The sequence below is a fragment of the Anser cygnoides genome, chromosome 3 (genome assembly GCF_040182565.1).
Source record: "Anser cygnoides isolate HZ-2024a breed goose chromosome 3, Taihu_goose_T2T_genome, whole genome shotgun sequence".
NCBI classification, from domain to species: Eukaryota; Metazoa; Chordata; class Aves; order Anseriformes; family Anatidae; genus Anser; species Anser cygnoides.
This window is the reverse complement of record NC_089875.1, coordinates 79,259,628-79,270,020: the sequence shown is the minus strand read 5'-3', so window position 1 is coordinate 79,270,020 and position 10,393 is coordinate 79,259,628. Positions and strand designations below refer to the sequence as shown.

The 10,393-nt window shown below is 36.9% G+C and overlaps 1 long non-coding RNA gene across 1 annotated transcript; it reads right to left on the bottom strand.

Annotated features, from left to right (window-relative positions):
- Nucleotides 1-3,376: 3,376 nt before the first annotated feature.
- On the bottom strand, nt 3,377-5,081 carry LOC125183111 (uncharacterized). The gene is made up of 2 exons (XR_007164301.2): nt 4,834-5,081; nt 3,377-3,642 (listed from the first exon to the last, which is right to left on the bottom strand). It is a non-coding gene; the product is annotated as an uncharacterized lncRNA (long non-coding RNA).
- Between the last annotated feature and the right edge of the window lie 5,312 nt (nt 5,082-10,393).

The following is a 10,393-nucleotide window of genomic DNA, read 5'->3' as shown; positions in this document are numbered from 1 at the left end:
TCATCCTAGAACTGGATTAACTTTGAAAATGAAAAAGTTGTTTCTCTAGTCATGGAGGATGGTTTGTAGGCCCCCATAAATCAGGCAGAAAGCTGCTGAGGGTGGAGAGGCTTATGTATATGAAGTCTCTACCTCATGAGGTTTGTACCTGCTTATCAGAAAAAGAAAAAAACATCTAAAGTTGAATAAGTCAGCTACATGCAGAAACAAAATATATGATCTTATGCACTGAGGATAAATAGAATCTCAAGGAAAGAAGTGTTCAATATACTGAGAAAAAATACATATCAAAATGAAAAATATTATCTGACATTGGAAAGGGTCTGCAGCAGGATTTCTTTTAAGCATAATGCAACATTAGGTCTTTGGCAAAAAGACCTAACTTTAATTACCGATGCCCTAGTCTGTCTGCTCAGTCTCTGCTTTAGTATGCATAATGGAATCAAATCTCTACACATTTTTATTTTTTTTTCAGTGAGTTGATTCCATTGTGTATATTTGAGAAAAAACAACTGCACATTTTTTACAGTGGGCTGGATCTGTGTGGTCTTTACTCTCTCATCAGGAAATAAATCTCACATAATATCAGTGGAGCAAGCTACAGTAGAACCAGTCACCTCCCATTTGCATTAACATTGCTTGTTTATTTTATCCAATGCCTTTTTCACATTTAGCATATTTTAAAGTATATGTCAGCCATATTATAACATTTTCCTTCTACACAAGTATCGCAGATATAAATCCTTTATATGCTTGCTCTGAACTCACTTATAAATACCCATTGAAAATGTCCATTTAAATGATGGTAATGACAGTGGAGTCTAATATGCAGGAAGATTTTCTTATTATCTTATTTTGAGAGTATTTTATTAATAACATATTGATATAAAAGATAAGAACATTTTACCTTCATAAATTTGTATCTGTAATTTTTTCTTCTCACTGCACAAACATATTTAGGATGCCACTCAGTAGTACTGATTGAATATTTATTTAAACAAATATCAGTATTACCCAACTAGCTGGAAAATCCATGAGTTTGGTTTTGATAGCAGAGCATTTCTCAAAAATTTATGTGTGCATGCAAATGTTGATGCTTTGGATATAGGCTAAAGTATTTGCTTTATATGTATTATTTTGTTTGAATACAAGAAAGCTGGTTTGATTTGTATGTTTCCCCCTTATAGAATTGTTCCAAGGCTCTGTCAGAGATCACGTAGAGTAATTTTTCCCATCAATCTTTGCTGTGCAGCCATGCACGAATGCAGTAGGAAAAAGGGGGCAGAAATCAAATCACTTAATTGCAGCATTTTTCATCTACATCTTTTGTTTTATGGTGGTAAAGGCCCCGAAGTAGCCTACCATGATTCATGGCTGTCACTGCTGCCGTTAGCAGTTCAATCTTTCATTCTAGGCATTTTGGTACTGAAAGTACCTACACAATTACTTTGATGAATATGACTTGTTTGTTTTTTCCCCATTTTTAGCAGAGAGTGGTTGTGCTTAATACAGACATTTAAATAAGATAGTATTCATGCCTACTGCATCTGCACTGTTTCAAAAGTTGTATATCTACTTTATGAATAAGATCATTTTGCCAAAGGAATTTAAGTTCACTAAGCTTAATGATTTTTTTAACCCCTCCCATTAATAAGTTCATATCATGGAAAAATAATTCATGCTCCTTCCATACAAAAGGAATAATCACCTCAGCTCTAACACTGTGATGACTTCTTTTAAATATTAATGTGTTTTTTTTTTTTGCTTGTTTGTTTATTTTTTGGTGAAGGTGTCATGAACAAGCCAGTGAAGCAGGATACATATTGTTGGTCATAAAGAAAAGAGGTCAGTATCTGTGGATGGTGCACGTCATAGAAAATGACAAGTAATGTATACATATTAGGAGAAACATCACTGATGACATCAAATATTCCAGGCTATCCAAATGAACACATTTTTGAGGATTTTTTAAAAACTTTGCATTGTCAGCACAAAATATACCTTCTTTTGAGAGAGGAAAAAAGCCATACATATTTGTTTTTATTTGTGCGTTTTAAATAAAATTTCTAGCATAAATTTTGGCATGGAAATTTACTGAAAATGTAGATACCCGTCTTCTGTGAAAGAATAGAATAGGTTTTGATGTGGAAACAGTTCTTCATATGGATACTCAAACAAAAGGAGTCTGGCCTTTATCAGTAGTGGTAATTTCAGTTCACTAGTACCCAGTTTTGCGTTTGAAACTCAGGGATATATTTTACTACTGTTCATATTTATTTGTTTACTATTTTCTTCTCACTACCGGAACTAGACATATTCATACAGAGATATTCATGCCAAATGGTGCCTTCGATGCCTGTCGTCACTGTACAATGGTAATAGTGGTCAATGTACTCTGCAGCATGGTGCTGCAATCATGTGGAATGCTCCTTTAAAAGGCCAGCATCAGATCCAACCTCAAAAGTATCTTAGACTTAAAGAACTCCCACAATGAAATGAAAACTATAAATCATAAATCTAAAACTGGTAAGTGAAACTAAGACAGGGCTTTAAAGAAAATTTATCTTATCATAACTGAGATCATGCGACCTGCCAGCCCCAGACCTGTGGGGTAAAAATCCACTAGAAAAAGTTTTCTTTTTCCAGCATGACTTTCAACAAAGAGACAGTGCAGAAGAATTTAGTCTTGCCAATATTGTTGCAGAGGCTTAATTACAGTGGGGCAAGTAGAACACTAGTGGAATTCCTCCAATGGTAAACTGAGCAAGTGCATGAGTACTCACAGGAGCAACTTAAATAATTACTACTCAGGATGCAAATGCCAGATGAAATATTTGCGTTTTCCTGCTGAAATAAAAGGGATTAAAGTGTCAGGTGAATGCACATTTCTGAGATTCAGAACTTTGGGGAATGGAAGAAACAGCAACTCAGAAAGATGTTCACCTCTCTTCTCAGACTACATTAAGAAATAGCACCATCCCTCAAAACTACCACGGCAGCTTATGTACCTCCCCGAATCAGTGCCTTAATCTGCCCTGGAGATTACTTCACATTCTACATTTCCACGTCACTAATGAATAGATGAGAAAAACCTTGATACTATATAGACAGTTAAATACAGCCATGGTAAAACACTGAAATAAGCAGTTAGTCTATCAGATTCATTAAAAAAAAAAAAGAAAAAAAAAAGTTTGGATTTTGCCTTCCCGTAGCCATTTCACAGAGTGAAAGTAGTAGTTCACAGAGCATTTCTGGGTTTAAAACAGAAGCAGCCATCCTACCTGCGTGCACATTACTTTGTGTGCACTACCAGCAAAGTGTAAGGGTAAATGGGTGTAGGAGTACATGATATAAAAGAAAGAAAAGTAATTTCACATTTCTTTTATTAAATGTAGCTTTTTAATAGGATGTTGAGCAGTATTTACATGGTACAAGGTAGCAATACAATAAAGCCAGTCCTTGTCCTTCAGAGTTTTGCAAAGTGTACAGCTCTTCCATACGAGCAGTCTTCTTGAAGTCACTTTGGTATAGGGATGTGGCTAGGAATTATGGGCAGCAGCTGGATCTTGCTGGGGCAGTGGTTCATAACCAAAGGCAATGAGGGAATCCTCAAGCAGAAACACTTGCTGCCACACATCATACCTGTCAGGAAAAAAATGGCATTCATGCATTGGGTTCTTCCCCCAGGGCTGTAAGTTCAGAGCATGAAACTTAACAGTAACACTGCTGTGGACAAAGCAAGAGCAAGCTAGTTCCAGCTGAATTAGTTCTGAGTTGGCTAAACCAATTGTATATGGCCCTTATGGTATGATGCAGACATTTCATAAATCCTCAGATAGGAAATGCTTTAAACTTTGTGATTCTCAATTTTGAGGAGTGAACTCCAGGTCTGCATTTCTCTTTTCTGCCCCAGGCAGGAGCACAGTGGATATTACATTATAACACTAAACAACAACACACCTCCCCAAAAGCCATCCTAAATAATTAGGGCCTTTTCAAGAATCTCGTAAGTCTTTATATTTCTAATGCTGAGAAACATGCCTAGTAAATCTTTCTATAATCTTTTGGGATCCATTCTCATTTAATTTTTAATTGGAATTAGGAATTTGACAATCCCACTAGATATCTCTCTCCTGATGCTACTTTAAAAAATGTATCCTGCCTTGGATGCCATTTTAAAAATATTGTTCTCTACAAAAAGCATGATAACCTCAAAAATATATTTCATGGTTTTGTGATATGTATATACATCGAAGTATTACAGTGATGCATAATAATTCACATGCATATGCAGAAATGTGCAAATAAATTTATACTGAGTTATCAGTCTGATTTTTTTAAAAAAAAAAATAATAAACTTTTCTCTTGTGACTCTCTAGAGCTGCATCTTTATACCAATGATGATTACCAATCATCATTTCAGTGTAAGCAATTTTAAATTTGTTTTAAACACATTACTGGGACAAAAGAAATCACAAGCATTTATTTGCTCAAATAATATCTCAAAGTATTATTTACAGGATATACCTTCCTAGCTCTCAGGCAAGCAATGGCAAACAATGGCATATTAGCCATATCATTTTCTTGATTTTTCTTGAACTCTGCAGACTGATCATTCAGTATGGTAACAAAGCTTCAAGCACTTGGGAATGAAAGTGATCACTGAATAAAAGCATAAGCAAATGTAAGAGAACAACAAAGCACACAGGTTGATTACAAGTCAAGAAAAGGTCAAATAAATATAATTTTTCATAGAGGAAACAAAGAGTACACCAGCCCGCAATAAAACCCATGCTATAGCTACAACAGCTTCTCATTGCCAACTGAACTTACGCAAGCTGTGCAATCAGTGAAGAACCCCCAACTAGTCAGATTAGTACCTAGTTCCCCCTTCAGAAATTGGCTGGTAAGACCCCAAACTCAGCCACTTCTTCCTCACACCCAGTCTTGTCCCAATCTCTTTTTTATTTGAGGTGGAGCAGAGCAGACAAGTGGGAGAGTCTGGAGGAACGTAAGCTTAATTGTTCCTTCCCACCTACCACCAGGTGTGAGCTATGCCTCCCATTCATGTGCGAGGGAGTGTCTTTTTATATTTTGGATCCCTATGTGGTTATTAGAGGAGGATGGTCTAGGCTGTTTTCAGTCATGGACGGGGACATTAATATGGTATTAAGTAACAAGGTGATAAAGCTAGCATTACTTATTGTGTTAAACTCCATGTTCTAGAGATAGGTATCTATCCACAGAAAAGCATCACGTTCAGTAAAATGCCAGAGAAAGGCTTGGATCTAAAGTAAACTCACATTGTACTCAAATATGGAAGTAAGTCAAAGCATGTGGGCTGCCTTGTGAAGCAGATGGATAAAAATGTGGTTAAGAGAGGAAGACGGTTTGGATGTTGGCGAGGGGGCTGGCAGTCTGCCTATGTTAGTAATGCTAAGGGGTGCTGGAACACTTGATAATTTCAGAGCAAGTTAGTTTGCCACAGTTTACAACCTGCTCAGCGTTGGGGAGAGAGCTTGTTCTGCCTTCTTATCAGTATGTGATATGGAATAATCACTGTGGTTACCTAACAGTGATGAAAAGCTTCAGCAGCAAAGGGAAAGAGACTGCAAATCTGATTGAATGTGGGCATTTCAGGTTTGGAAATATGTGCTACCTACTAAAATGAGCTATCGACTAATTCTGAAAGAAATGTTATATGGGCTTAATGTTCATCTTCATCCACACTATAATGAGAAGGATTAGACTGGCTTCCATATGTACAATATTTATTTCAGCAATACAGGAAAATGTATATCCCTAATATTTTTTCTGTATGCACAAGGCCTTAAATTTTACAGATGTGATTAATGTTTTAATTTGCTGTTCTAGTTGGATACAAGTTTACCATACAATATAAATTACTTACAAAGAAATTTGCTTATATGAAGTTTAATTCATACGCTGTTTAGCCGCCATGTGTGGTATAGCTTTGCCATCTCTATGGGACCAAGCAGTTGTGCAGAATTGCAAAATAAAACACAATCAGGTTACACAAAGCATTTCTTAACAACCTAAACCAGAGCATTTATGAAGCAAACATGTGCTATAATTAGTGTTTATTTTAGCATGAATTGGTAAACAGGATATTAATTGTAAGTTGTGAATTGGATTCCTGACACAAATCATTTTGATTAGCCAATATTTAAAAAATATTTATATTGTCGATTATGTATATTTTTGTAGATCTCATTTGCACAGCAAAAGAATGACAATTAAACACATCCGTCAAATTGCATGAATCAACACAGTTCTCAGATTAATTATTTCCGAGTCTCTGGAATAAGAAGCGGGCTGCTGATTGTGATAATAATTTAAAAAAAAAAAAGAAAGAAAGAAAGAAAAAGAAAAAATGCTATCTCAAAATCTCTTTTATTTACTTTTCAGCAAACAGATAAAAATAACACATCTCTTAGATGGTGACATATCCTTTCCGGTGTGAATGATAACGTCCAAGAGTGTTCTTAGGGCAACAAAAGCACCTGGACTCTGCATGCATAAGCAAAAAATTATATACTGTACACGGAGTGACTATGACTTGGTAAACAGTGACTGTATCATTCTGACACGGTGATTTTGATGTGCCCAATATTTGGCTAACTTTGTCTTTGAATAACCTTTCTTTCCAGGGATCCAAAGCCTTTTTGCAGATAGGCCTGTAACTTTAGAAAGCACAGACAGAAGTCTGTTCTCTGGAGAAGTATTTCCCAGTAAGGGCACTTATTTATACTTTATTTTGTATTTTAATATAGCTTTTAAAACCACTTTTAATAGGAAGTGTGTGCAGCAATTGCTATCTTTCAAATGTTATGGGAAATGAAATGGAAAACTTCTTGGCCTGAAGTGTTGCAGGCATTTCTAAACTCCTTCACAAAGAGGGAAAGGCAAAACAGCACAGTGTTTAGGCATGACTGATATTTTCATTGAAATCCACTGAATATGCTTTAATAGTTAGAAACAAAATTTCTTCCTTGTCAGCTCACAGACAGCACCACTGCTCTGGCAGGCCACATGATGACCTTCCACTCTTCTCCATTCTCTCTTTTCAAATGGCATGCAAACACCGATGTGTTCTGTGCTACAGCCAAGGTTCTTATCTATTCAAGGTTATTATCTATTCATCATGTGTACAGACATTAAGAGAAAAATATAATTAAAAAGACAAATATGGTTATAGAAAATAAAAATAACAAACAAAACAAAACAGAACAAAACTTTTGTTTATATAACTACTTTATTAGGGAAGTGGAACTTGTTTTCAAGCTATCCTATGTAATGCAATGTAAATACTATATTCAGCATTTTTGTCCCTTTCATTAAGCACTGCTCATTTCAATATAAGCCTTATTAGCTAATTAAACTATTCAATTAGTTATACTTGAGTAGCATTAAATTGCAATCACTTGCATCTGTTTTAATAGAGGATGTGTTTTATATGTGTCCACAAATGCTGGCACAAAATCTTGCTCCAGCTAGTATCCAGTGCAAATGAGCAGCTTCTCTGAACATCTCAGCAAGTAATCCTGATTCTGTCTAAATAGCTAGATATTAATAACTGCAGTGCATAGTTCATAGTGAAGATATGGGCTAATGTGGACAATATTTGGGTTTAAATGGATTTTACTTCATGCATTTGAATTTAAATGCATGACACAAAATACATATGGATATGTATTTTTATATATTAAAATTTCTCTCTCCCCAAAATCTAGCCTTCCTAAGCCTCTATTCTTAATGAAGACCAAAAGCAAAAACAAAAATGTGGATCTCATTTACTTCTTAGATATTAACAATTATCTTGGTCACTCTACAATTTTACCATTAGTATCTATTTCCTTTAGTAATATCTCTAAGAGAAATCTTAGTCTTTGAATCAAAGCTCTCCAGTTGACCACGACCGCTGACAGATGATGGAAAGCAGCTCGGCAGTCATATCCGCCAGCTCCCTCAGCACCCTAGGGTGGATCCCATCTGGCCCCATGGATGTATGACAGTCCAGGTGGAATATAAATTCTCTAACTGTTTCCACCTGAATTGTGGAGAGTTTATTTTGCTCCCTGTCTGGCTTCCTGGTCAGGAAGGCTGAGTACTCCAAGGATAAGTGGTCTGACTATTAAAGACAGATGTAAAGAAGGCATTGAGAACCTCAGCCTTTTCCTTATCCTCAGTAGTCATGTTCCTCACTGCATCCAGTAAAGAATGAAGATTCTCTCTGGCTCTCCTCTTACTGTAAATAGATTTGTAAAAACATTTCTTGTTATCTTGTATCACAGTGGCTCATGCTGGGCTTTAGCCTTTCTGATTTTTTCCTTGTGTATGCTAGCAACATCCTTCTACTCTCCCCGAGTTGTCTGCCCCTTCTTCCACTGGACATAAGCTCTCTTTTTCTCTCAGAGATTCAGCAAAAGTTCCCTGTTCAGCCACGCTGGTATTCCCTGCCGGCTCATCTTATGGCACATGGGGACACCCTGCTCCCGTGCCTTTAAGACTTCCTTCTTGAGGAGTGTCCAGTCTTCCTGGACCCCTCTGCCCTTCAGAACTGACTCCCTACCAGTGTCCTGAAAAATTCAGTCTCCCCTTCAGAAGTCCACGGTGGAAGTTTTACTGACCCTCCTCCTGACTTCACCAAGAACAGAGAACTCTACCATTTCATGGTCGCTCTGCCCAAGGCAGCTCCTGACCACCACATCTCCCACTGGTCCTTCTCTGTTTGTGGACAGCAGGTCTAGCAGGGTACTCCCCTGGTAGGCTTAATAGACTCTTTTTCTTGAAAGTAGCAGAGATTTTTGTTCAAGGATGTGGGGGCAATCATCACAATTCCTTCCTAACTGTGCATCTTGTGTTTGATACTAATATTAACTAATTCTTCATGGGGAGGTAAACACTCATAAGTTTTTTTCAGTAGACACAGTGTTCTGAAATCACGTTTCCCCAATAAGTTTTTGTTTTCAGAGGGCAACTAGATATATTCTGGATGGAAGTCTATTTTTTAGCATCCTATTTTCACAAGTTGGGAAGAGTAAGCATTATATTTTTTCCTTGATTAAGCTTTACAAAATTCTACTAAATTCTACTTCAACTGATCTAAATCCTCTTTTCTTGATTTAAATTCCAAAAACCTAAAATACCCTACATGCTTTAATTAACACTGTGTAAAAGCAATACATCTAGATAGCTTGGTTTTATGTTCAGCATCCTATTTTTGTAAATCAAAATTGTCTTGGCTGCACACTGTAAAATAAAATTTTAAAAGAGACAGTGTTTATGCAACATCAGTTCTCATTGATGAAGGCATATCTAGACAGTAAAGTAGGAGAACCAAAGTACTGGAGACCCACATCATTAACTCTATTTCCTCTGGTGTCCAAATTTGTTGATCCTAGAGCTACATAGTCACTTCAGTCTAAGGGGAAGAGAGGACTTATTCACAAAATTCTTATTTTATTTATTTATTTTATCCACTCACTCTGTGTGTTCCCGTTGGTTATGGGAATAACATGGGAAGAGTAACCTTGCATTTTCAGAAACCTATATACCAAATATGCATTCATTCAGCATTGCTCAGGTTCTGGGTATGCTGACTAACTTTGGTAACCGTCTAGTGCAACTAATTTTCTAATTTAAGCTTCTCAGTTAAGTTCCTAAAATGAGTTAGGATGAACTTACTTTCAAAAGTGGTTTAAGTCATTTCTGAAAATGGCACCTCTGAAAATTATGAACAGGTTAAGTACAATTTGTATGCCACAAATATACTAGGGGAAGGGGAAGGGGGGGAAGGGGAAGGGGAAGGGGAAGGGGAAGGGGAAGGGGAAGGGGAAGGGGAAGGGGAAGGGGAAGGGGAAGGGGAAGGGGAAGGGGAAGGGGAAGGGGAAGGGGAAGGGGAAGGGGAAGGGGAGGGGAGGGGAGGGGAGGGGAGGGGAGGGGAGGGGAGGGGAGGGGAGGGGAGGGGAGGGGAGGGGAGGGAAAAGGTATTGCTGTATTCTTCAAAATCTACTTGTAAGTCAGTGACATAAGGGTGAATTCATGTTAATTGTGGTACAATTGATAGTTTTACTACATATTGTCTTGCACTATAAGTTTCAGAAAATCCAAGAATCTTTGGGAAGGCACTTATGTCTTATGAAACATTTTCCACTTGAAAACCAGGCCCATATATTTCTTCATTTTTTTATTATTATTTAAAAATATTAGAGGCTAACAGATTGTGTACAATAAGAGACCGAAACAATTGGAAGTCTGATGCTGACGTCAAGGAAGAATAGAAGTATGTTGAGGTCTTTTTAGCAAGTGATGAAACTCTTTTTTGAAGAACCAATTACAAATATAAAGGTTGATAAGGAGCACTCATTCA